Below are 11,464 nucleotides of genomic sequence, written 5' to 3' on the forward strand. Positions count from 1 at the left end.
TCGGGTCCGAAAGCTTTCATGTAACAATGTTCTTGACTGAGTATCTCATAATGTATGAAGCTTCTTTTTAGTCTGATTGTGATATGCGCGATTCCCCGAGTGCGAATTTTCGCCCAAAATGTCGGTGTGTGGCACACAGAGTCCCGTTGCATACGAACTATCGATAACACGATATAACGTCACAATTCGAATAATTTCATAAATCCTATTGTTAACCGTTTTAAAATCAGCTCTGTTTCGCTTTATCCAAAAAATACCTAAAACATCGGTTACTTTTTCTTTATGTAAACGCGGCACAGCGGAGGAGGCTGTGTGGCCCGCGATGACGTCACAGACGCGTCAGTCAGATCGTAATCGCTGCTGGTCGTATCGCGGCGCCAAGCAATCCGTGATCAGCAGCCCGGTTTTTACTCACATCCTTTAACAGACGACTCTGATGAGTACGATAAGGTCTGTGTGTGTATCATCTATCTATCTTCGACAATACAGGAGTCTCGACAAACAAACATCTCCGTGTAACGACTACAAGGCCAAATGATCTTCATTGACATCCATAAATAACTGCCGCGAATTTATAGAAATATATATATACTTATTATTGAAATATCACGTAGTAGCGTCATTGTGTGCCGGCGGTCCGAAGACATAGAGGAGACGTCTTTAAAAAATGAAAGAATTTCTTATTATGATTTCATACAGAAACGGTCGTAGTTGGCGCCCTGATGTTTGTGTATCATATCACTGGAAATATCAGATACAAGTCAAATATCTAACATTAGTAGCTTTTACTATACATTGTACTGTGGTAATAAACTCGGATATAAGTCGCTTGCCGGTTCAGGCAGAAGACTCGCTGAGACCTTGGAGTAATCAGACTGATTACTCCAAGCTGAGACACACTGAACGGTGGACAAATCAATCAATCATTGGATCAGCAAAATAATTGGGGGAAATCTTTGTATTTCAAGAAACTAGATTTAAATGACGCTTCTTCTATATTCTGTATTTCTTATGATTTCAAAATCAATGTTTTGCAAATAACTACAGAAATCGAATCAATGAATGAATCGGTAAAAAATATAAAATGGGGTAATCTTCATTCAAGGTGAAAGTAGTAAAACCAGCGACTGATAGGGAAACAGGGCTGGAAACACTGTTTGTATTTATGAAACAGATGTAGTAGTTATGGTGCGCTCTCAGCTTGTTGTCGTATTGTGAAACCATCTTCTGAAATCGATCGTAAAGAAATCATCCCCTGAACCCCTGGGCCCCCTGGCGGCTTGTTTTTATTGCGTATCATAACAGCACCTGGATCTAATATAAACCGGCGGCCGGGTTCGGACTGCGAGGGTTCGCGCCGCGTGTTTCCTGCTGAGGACCGATCGAACCTAAGATCGATCGCGCCGGCGCGTTGAGTCAATATTGCGGTGGTTTATTTATTTGCTTTCGAGAAAATTAGCTACATTAACACAGGTCTTCGACGCGTGAAATCCAATGAAAACAAGACCGTGTGCTGTTACTTACATCTGTAACTTTTTCCGTCGTTTTCTGAGAGAGTGAGTGAGAGGGAGAGGGAAGGAGGGAGGGTGAAATGGAAGCTTTTAAAAGTGTACACTGCACAGGCATTGCATGCAATGCTATCTCATCCTTAATGCAATTACTGCCTACACGTAATTGAAAGCGTATGCGACTCAATTAAACTCTGAGAAAATATCTTCATTTGTCTAAAATTTGTGAATATTTCAAGAAATAATGTTGATTCTTGCTTAGATTTTATTTGTGACGGCTCATTTTTGTGTCTTTAAACTGCTTACGAAACGATAGAGGAATTCTGAAGAAATATTGAAAGAGAAAGAATAGTTGTTTTCAAGGTAGTTTTTGGACATTTTGATATTGAAGAATATTTTGGGGGCCACAATTTTTGTCACCTAAAAAGAACACGGAAGAGTTTTAGGTTCAGTTTGGTTTTTTCTGGGGCAGTGAACCCTGGTTTCGATCAGTCACGCGCAATGACCTATATGAACTACGACCCTTTTCAGAAGGAATTAAACTGCAGCGAGTAAACATATCTATTTCCTTCTCGTTTGTTTATCTCATTTTGTAATAGGTTATGACGTCACGGTTACTGTGCGATGTATCAGTTCTATAGCAACAAATTGAAGGATTTGTTTTGGAACAGGTTTGCTAATTATCGCGAGCAGTCGTTTAATAGAAATAGCTGAGCGCGCGGGGAAGAGATTGGATAGAATTAGAACTTGCAGCTCCCGACAGAAACCAGACCCGTGCTGATGTTTTGACGGGAACTGGGGCTTCTCAACCGACCTACCGACTGAGAGTGATGACATTTAGGAAATCATGCTATGATGATACCTTGGAAGTTAGTCAACCAATCAATAAACATAGGTTCGAGTCTCAAATCCTTTATTTTTCTATCCACCTATAGATAGATATACCCAGATGAGTCAGTACGTTAACCCGACCATCAGGTTCGAATCCCGAATTTCCCGACATCAGTACAATAAACACTTCGCACTCGATATAACTAATTCAATCCATCTACAATTAGGTTCGAATCCCGAATATTCTACCGAATTCCCACTTCATCTATTTAATGGTATTAGATGAATGCGCATTTTCCTGGTCTCGCAGCCGAGAGAGTGCCACAGCGTTCAATCGCCGTAATATGTATCAATCTTGTGTCGTGTGATTAGATGAGCCGTTGGCGGTGGGGAATAGCACCGACGAATCGAATCTTTCTGCCTATAATATTGTGATTGATGGTCAAAAAGTTTAATCAAATCTCTTTCGTTTATTTATACAACTAATTACCCCAGGGACACCACAGCAGCAGCAGTAGTGCCAGGACGCGCGCGCGCGCGAGCTGGCTTCCGACAATAAAAACGTGTGTTCAATTTTACACTACGCTTCATCTTGAAGAAAAAAACATCATCAAAAAGACGAATTCTATCTAGGGAGCGCTCATCAAGTACGAAGGCTGATTCTCGGGCCAAACTCGATGGAAAATTTCCCTCTAAGTCGAATGTTTGGCGGAAAATGAACTGGCCGAGGAGCCACATTTCGGGCTCATGGGCTGTGGACAGGGGCAGATCCAGGAGGACCATTTAGAAGGACTTGTCACATCCAAAAAGGGACACTTCGATGTCTAAAAATATATATGATGAAATGCTTGGTAAGAAAATGAAAATAGGCACTCAACGAATTTGATAGACTTGAGGCCTACACATTGCAACTAAGTCCACCTGAATCAGTCCCTGGTAGAAATGGACACAGGGCCGAGTTCCACAGTACATGATGGATAAGTTTGAGTTTAAAGTTAAAATTTGTTCAATTTCGTAACCTATTTCTCTGAGCCACATTTCAACTGAGGTCTTTAAGATCCACAGTTCTCGGGATAAGAAGTAAATAGATTTCTACTGTTCTTTCTTCACGATTTATCAATTTCTAAAAACGAAAAAAAAGTTATTGACTGTTTCGCTATACTCTGTCACTAAACGTAGTACCCGTACGTCATCGTTACTTCGTCTGCTAATTAACAGTTTTATTAGGCACCGAGTCAATTCCCCGAAGATACGACCTTTTATGTGCAGACGTCGTCAATGAACCTGACACAGAGAGACTCGCTGCTATTGACAATGCAGTCTGCTGCAAATTAAGAAGACAGTCTCAATAATACCGAAACATGTCAACGATATCAATGTCCACAACATCTCCCAGATATAATAACTCTAACGCGATATTATTAAATTTGTCAACAATAAATGAATCGGTTACTCTCTTTCTGCGCTGTCTCCCAGGACGACGAGTAATTCATCAACCGACGCGCGAAAATTAAACGCCAAAATCATCGGCAATATTTGACATCCCATTTTGACAAATTGCTAAACAATACTAAGCGTCGTACACACTCGATTTGACGCTGTTATTATTTTGCAATCTGATGCAGTGATCGGCGTCCGCTGATTTGACGTCTGAACGTTGACAAACGTCCGCTGAATTACTATACCAGTATAGTGATCATCGTCGTTACCAACCGCGCCGATTGTTGAATCGATCGTCACGTGATATCGGGCGAGATTTCATGCGTGATTTGAATGTATCTTTCGCTTGGCCGATTGGTGCACATGTTTCTTGAGATCGAGTTTCTATTTCCTGACGCGAGTCGAGAAGACGACGAATTCTAATCAAGACCCCGCGAGTCGTAGAGACAGACACCCGTTACATGGCGACATGTTAAATAATTTCCGAACTGATAACGATTCGTTCTGTTGGATGCAAGTGAAAACTGACATTTTTTTTTCTTGTCATCATTTGAAGTAGCAGCGCTGAACTCGACACATTTGGCATCGTTAAATCTCTGCCAATCTCCGAGTATAAGACGCCTGCTAACCGTATTCACGCCTGTGACTAAGAAGCCTTCGGATTCGAACTAAAGATCCAGGAACATGTTCCGTAAGTTCCCGGTTAAAAGTTTTTAAAAAACTCAGGATGGACCAAAGTCCATTTTTGGTTCTATATAACCAAATTAGACGAGTAGGGTTAACTATTTATTTGACGCACGAGCTTTCGCTATACTAATGTATAGAAGCTTCATCGGGTAAATGAGTGAAGTCAATGGAAAAACAACACATAACCTGCAATCTAATAACTGTTGATCAGTGCCCAATTTTGGTTAGAGATAACTTTGAAAGACTGCGAAACTGCCGGCCAGAATTTCTATGCTCGGATTGATGTTTTGATTTCAAACCTAACTGTAGAATAATTGTATGGTATGAATGTTATAACAGTCTCTGAGCGAATCGGGTCGGACTTGCTTTATAATTGACCCTCACCCACCAACAACACGCTGGTTAACCTTTGTCCATTTGGTTTAATTAGTTCTGGCTGATGATTGATGGACGAAAGTGGCCATTTTTCACACGTCGGCGCGGTATTCTTGTCAAAAGGTCGCCAATTACCAAAAGAAAGACCATCATCATGTTTAGTGGCGAATTTCGAACATAATTTACAGTTTGTGGTCGGCAAGACGAAATGATCCGCCATCCCTGATGGGTCATTTGATCAGCGCAATAAGCACCGGGTATAATGACATCTTTACAGGGAATCATACTTCTGTTTTGCCTCGGGGACAACGCTGTAAGTCACTGCGTTAACGACATGATTAGACCCAACATAGAGAATTAATCCACACGAAACGATGTATGTCAAATGAATCGGACACTCCCCTGATGCCCGTTTCATTTTGCAATCGTAGACATATATATATATAAACCGGCTTTATCTGACACTGTAATTTCGTCTCTGCTTCTCAATCTTGTTGGTAGCGAATGAGAACTAATTAGACCTCGTTTGAGCCGGTGAAGAATAACAGTTTGTCCTGACACCCGGGGCCTCTTTCCGTGTTAACAAATGACTGTACGATGGTCTACCATTAGCATAGAGATGAATCGGCAGTTTCCCGTGGGGTACCGACTGAGCTGCCGCACCGTCTCCTCCCGATACAGCTCCCTCGTTAGTTGGTTTACTTTTCATCAACAAACTTGACATATTCTTTACAGAAGCGAATCTTTATTTTCAATGCGGGGCGATTCTGAAACCTATCTGTACAGAAATCAACTCCAGTCTCACTGACGTGTCTCCTTTTATATACGCGGCGTCCAGTTTTTCATTTTTTCTATCACCGCGGCCACAAGGGAAATAAACACGGCACAACCCACACCCACCGTCCTTTCAAAGAAACCTATTCAACATTGATGACAGCGGTGTTGTGGAGCACGAGCGGTCATCTCGTACCCAGCATAGAAAGTCATCAATATCACTGCGCGAAATTCTACACTTTGTCGTGAGAAAAGTCACACATTTCTCGAATAAAACGCGTGACGTTTCTTTGAGCGGCGGTTGTTAATTTCGTTTCACTTGTTGACGGTCACAATAGGCCGGAAGCAGAACCATAAAATGGCGAGTTAAGCCGTTGGTAATTAGATGGACGATATGTTCCGTGTTGTATGAGCTGTTCCAAAGATAATATAACAAAAAGGAATACGAGCCAACCCAGGAGCCGACCCAGGAGCCGACCCAGGAGCCGTCCCAGGAGCCGACTCAGGAGCGAACACGTGTTTTGCTGAATAAATCTCAGTCCTCGAAGTTTTAGTCATTAAGGACACGTGGTCGTACAGAAAGGAGCATTTTATGTCTTCAAGTCGAATTGAACCGACTGAGACCGCGAGGCGAAAAGATATTCAACCGCTTTATCGTCAGGTGATTACCCCAACGTGACCAAAGTTAGAAAATAAAATGGCGATTAAAGACAAATGGTCTTTTTTATTGAATGGTGGTAATTTGATCATGTCACAAGAAGCTGTACGCAGGAATCATCGTTTGAAGGGTCTGCGTGGTCCAAGGGTGTTACTTCAATCCTTCAGAACCCACCGAGCGCCACTCGGGGCATTATTAGCAGGTTTCTTTTTCTTTCTCCAGAGAAGAAGTGTTTTAATCAACTCTTTTAGTGCTGCAGGGTCCTTTCGTGAACAAGTTAAAGCTCGGCTCGGCAGATCGGCTCGGCTCGGCTCGGCAGATCGGCTCAGCAGATCGGTTCGGTTCGGCTCGGCTCGGCTCGGCTCAGCAGATCGGTGCGGCTCGGATCGGCTCGGCTCGGCTCGGCTCGGCTCGGCTCGGCTCGGCTCGGCTCGGCTCGGCTCGGCAGATCAGCGCGGCTCGGCTCGGCTCAGCAGATCGGTGCGGCTCGGCTCGGCTCGGCTCGGCTCGGCTCGGCTCGGCTCAGCAGATCGGTGCGGCTCGGCTCGGCGCGGCTCGGCTCGGCTCAGCAGATCGGCGCGGCTCGGCTCGGCTCAGCAGATCGGTGGCTAATTGAATTGAAGATTTATACGAGGCTGATTTATAGTGGGCCGTAATTATAACGGATGAGACGGTACTAATGAAAAAGCCTCTCAGATAATCGACAGTGTAAATTACACAGGCTACAGTTCATTGTTCCTCGCGCTTTCTCGATGATTATTCCCGCTAATATAAAGCCAAGATTGCTTTTTGTTGGTATTGCACACTGCTCATTTAGTGGTATGGACAGAGACATTGTTTGTATCTGCGTGGATTCGAGTTTAAACGCGCGGATCCGGTGTTTCAGAGGGGTGACCAATCGAATTGTACCGTTAACAGAATACACGAATACACAATAAACTACTGAGCGACAATCTGAAAACAATGAGCTCCCGCAGCTATTCGAATACAACCTTCTGATCGTCTGTTTACAAGCTTCGGGGACTGTGTGCACTGAGTCAAGGCATTGATTTAAAACTGATAGATTTTAAAAGTTGGTCACAGGGCGAGTCCTAAATCTAAGCCATGTTTTTGCAACTGTACCTTAGTCTAAAGAGTCAAGGCATTGATTTAAAACTGATTGATTTGAAAAGTTGGTCACAGGGTGAGCCTAAATATAAGCCATGTCTGTGCAACTGTACCTAAGTCTAAGACGGTGGTTCAGACCAGTGGCCATGACTTGGGCCCAAAGATAACATACAGTGAAACTAGCTCCAGTTGTCGTAGATAGGACGATCGTAATGCTGACGAGTTATCAAAATGAAAAACAATCACACTGTCGTCTTAGTTAGTTGACATGAATAAGAATATGTTTTATTCGACAACTTACAGTTAGTAACTTAAGCATGATATTTATTGGAATTAAAAATGTAGAGACGACTTCAGCGACCACGACTTAACCGAATTTGACTGCATTGACTGCAATCTTTAGTTGAGTTATTTTCGGGCTTTGACCATTCATCCCGTGAGCACCATCACGATATATGGGAAAATCATATGCTGATTTAGTAGACAGAATCTCATGAATAAGAATGGAAAATCAAAACAAAAGTTTTCTCTTGTATTGAACGCGGACATTTTGACCAGATTTCCCTAAATCAATAGTTCAGGCATTCGACCGTGAGGAGGGTGAACGATAGGACTCGATTTTGTAAAAGCCACGTTTTGGATTAACATTCTGTAGAACACGCTGTATCCATACGTTCAAAAATTTTCATTCCATTTGACGCAAATCCCTTGACAGTTTCATAAAAGACTCATAACCGACCGGGGCCAAGTCGGCGGCTGGTGGTGACCTGTCAAAGAGGATTAACATCAAACCGAATCGCAACACCCCCGAGTTAAAAAATCCATCTCACAATGAACCCATTATATTTTCTGTCCTTGGTAATATAAATTTTAATCATTGTCTTGAGATCAGTTGAAATTGAAAAAAAATTGAAAAAAAGCGCGGATTTCGTTTTCATTGAAACGCGGCCATAAAATTTGAATAATTCAATCAAATCGTTGATCGTTATATAATAAAATTCAAAAGCATGGCTTAAACGAACAAAGCGGACGTGGATCGAAGGCGACGTAACTGTATTTTACCGGGAATTAAACTCTATTTTATTGAAGCGAATATTCGTAACAAGTCGTGTACGATTTAATATTGCAAAAAAAGAAGTAATAAAACATTTCGCCTTCAACGCGACGACATTATTCCCTACGACTTTTACATTGAATATAAAACATGGAATAATTTGTATTTTCGCACTAAAAATGATCTGACAGTTTGATTGCCCTACGTGAAAATGAAATCTAGGTTACGTAAAATCGTGGAACTATTGGTTCAGAGTGCAAGCCATAGATTTGGACCTACACCAACACAAATGTAGGATTGGGCCCATAGAGTCAGATTTACTTAACTCACACGGCTGTGGAACTGGATCCAGAGTCAGGATAAACCCACACTACTGTGGGACTGGGTCCAGAGTCACATTAAACCCACACAACTGTGGAACTGGGTCCAGAGTCAAATCAAATCCACACAACTATGGAACTGGGTCCAGAGTCACATTAAACCCACACTTCTGTGGAACTGGGTCCAGAGTCACATTAAACCCACACTTCTGTCGAACTGGGTCCAGAGTCACATTAAACCCACACAACTGTGGAACTGGGTCCCGAGTCACATTAAACCCACACTTCTGTGGAACTGGGTCCAGAGTCACATTAAACCCACACTTCTGTGGAACTGGGTCCAGAGTCACATTAAACCCACACTACTGTGGAACTGGACCCAGAGTCACATTAAACCCAAACAACTGTGGAACTGAGTTCTGAGTCACATTAAACCAACACTTCTGTAGAACTGGGTCTAGAGTCACATTAAACCCACACAACTGTGGAACTGGACCCAGAGTCACATTAAACCCACACAACTGTGGAACTGGACCCAGAGTCACATTAAACCCACACTTCCGTGGAACTGGACCCAGAGTCACATTAAACCCACACGACTGTCGAACCAACTGTGGGTCCAATGTCAAATCATCCACATTTAGCGTCGGTTTGAGCATAACGAATAGTCTATGTTCTGAGTTGGTAACTCACTGTCCGCTACTGGTTATAACGATGACCAGTCACACATTGAACATTTTGCGCTGTGTCATAAATGTAAGATTCCGAGCACGAAACGACGATGAATGGTGAGAATTGTAAATCAGAATCCCTCAATGAATTGTGAGATTCCTGATAATACTATCAGCCGTGGCGCACGTCGTAACTGTATCATTATTCTGTTAAACAAATACCCGGGATTTATCGGCACAATTCAACTAAGCGAGGTGTTTGACGTGAAATTGAGCAGAAATTCCAAATGAAATTAGATCTCTAATTATGAATGAACGTGCTGGGTTTAGTCGGGTTAATTCACTAGGCCTAGGTATCAATAATTCTGTGTCGGTGTATTAGCGAGCGGCAGGATCACGATAGATTAGCCTAACAATGCCAACTGGATATTGTTGGGTGGAGTCGTTCATTTCATATTCCGCCCGTGATTAAAATACTTCAGGTATGGCGACGAAGCAACATCTGCCTCCATTTGTCTTTTGGAAGGAATTGTTGGCCGTCTTTTTCATCAGCGCTCAAAAAAATGATTAACAATTTACGACGAAAACCGACTTAAACCCGCACGCAACTGTGGAGTGGGAAAATTAAACCCACACAACTGTGGAACTCTGTTCGGAGTCAGATTGAACCCACATAACTGAGAAACTGGACCCAGAGTCAGGTTGAGCACAACTGTGGAGTTGGAATGAAAATAAACCCACACAACTGTGGTTCCAAGTCAAATGAAACCAACGTAAATTGTAGAACTGGATTCAGAGTCAAATTAAAAACTCATTGGTGTTGAATGTTTAGGGAACCGAAACTAACCCCGATCATCATTGTCATAAACAGCGAAATATTGTAAATCAATTGCGTCAGTGTTTGTGTGTAAAGTTTGAGCGTAGGATTGGTCGATTACAGGCTGATAATAAAGTGGTCCTAAAATCATAAAATAACCACATAATTCCCACACACTGCGATTGGGGTCGTTAGTTACGGTCATAAAAACCAGACTTAACAATGTATTCATTAGACGCATTAGACAGCGTTAATGAAACGACGAAGCCATAATAATGTTTACCCTGTCGACGAGAAGGTAACGAATGTTAGCGGACTATTGTGCTTACTAATTCATGGGCCCGAATGACATCTGGGGGCCTGGTCACCGATTTGTTTTGATTATTGTAGCCCTATTGTGCACCGAAATAGGAAACTAGTTGTAAAAAGTTGCGAATCAAAAGCTTTTATGAGATCGGTGACAAATTTAGTTCACGCGTTTATAATTCAAAAAGTCCGCGAAATGGAAAAGACGTTTGAAATAGACTATAAGTCAAGTAGCGCGTAAGAAGACAGGGAGATTTCGGGAAAGGACGAGTTGAAGCTTAAAATAGAATCGAGTTGTGCGGTGTTGTGATTAAGATTTGAGTTAACTAATTCACAATTGGATCCTGGTGGGATATTATGACGGTTATGCATGAAACCTAGCCTGGTCATAGCTTTAGTTCTGGTCGCGAATCTTTGATAGAAGTTTTCAATTTGTTCTAAGCTGATCTCGAAGACGATGTCGAAACACTTTCGAACCAGTTCCGCAGTTATATGAGATCAGATTTGTGTAAATGTTAACTCATGAAAATAAGCTGATTATAAGTTAACTGAGTCCATGCTCTAACTCGCACTGTGGAACTGGTTCCTGGAGTTCTGACAGAGAGAAATTAACAAATCAGGAAGCATTGGAAGTGGTGATTTGGTTGAGTCCCCGTGAGGTAGTTATCGCTAGTATTAACGGTTTTATGGTCGCACTGGTTTACAGAGATAATCTTTACCTGCTCATCCACATCAGATGTGATACGAATCCGGTATTAACAGCGAACAGCTCATAAAAATAGCGGTGGTCAACGAGAGTTAAAACAAGAATTCAGTAACTAACTTGTCGGTTGAAATCTGAGGTTTAAACATTGAAAATGAACTTCATAATTCTAACTCGAAACTTTGGAACTGGTATCGGGATATTAGGATAACA

The sequence above is a fragment of the Tubulanus polymorphus genome, chromosome 3, assembly GCF_964204645.1.
Source record: "Tubulanus polymorphus chromosome 3, tnTubPoly1.2, whole genome shotgun sequence".
NCBI lineage: Eukaryota > Metazoa > Nemertea > Palaeonemertea > Tubulaniformes > Tubulanidae > Tubulanus > Tubulanus polymorphus.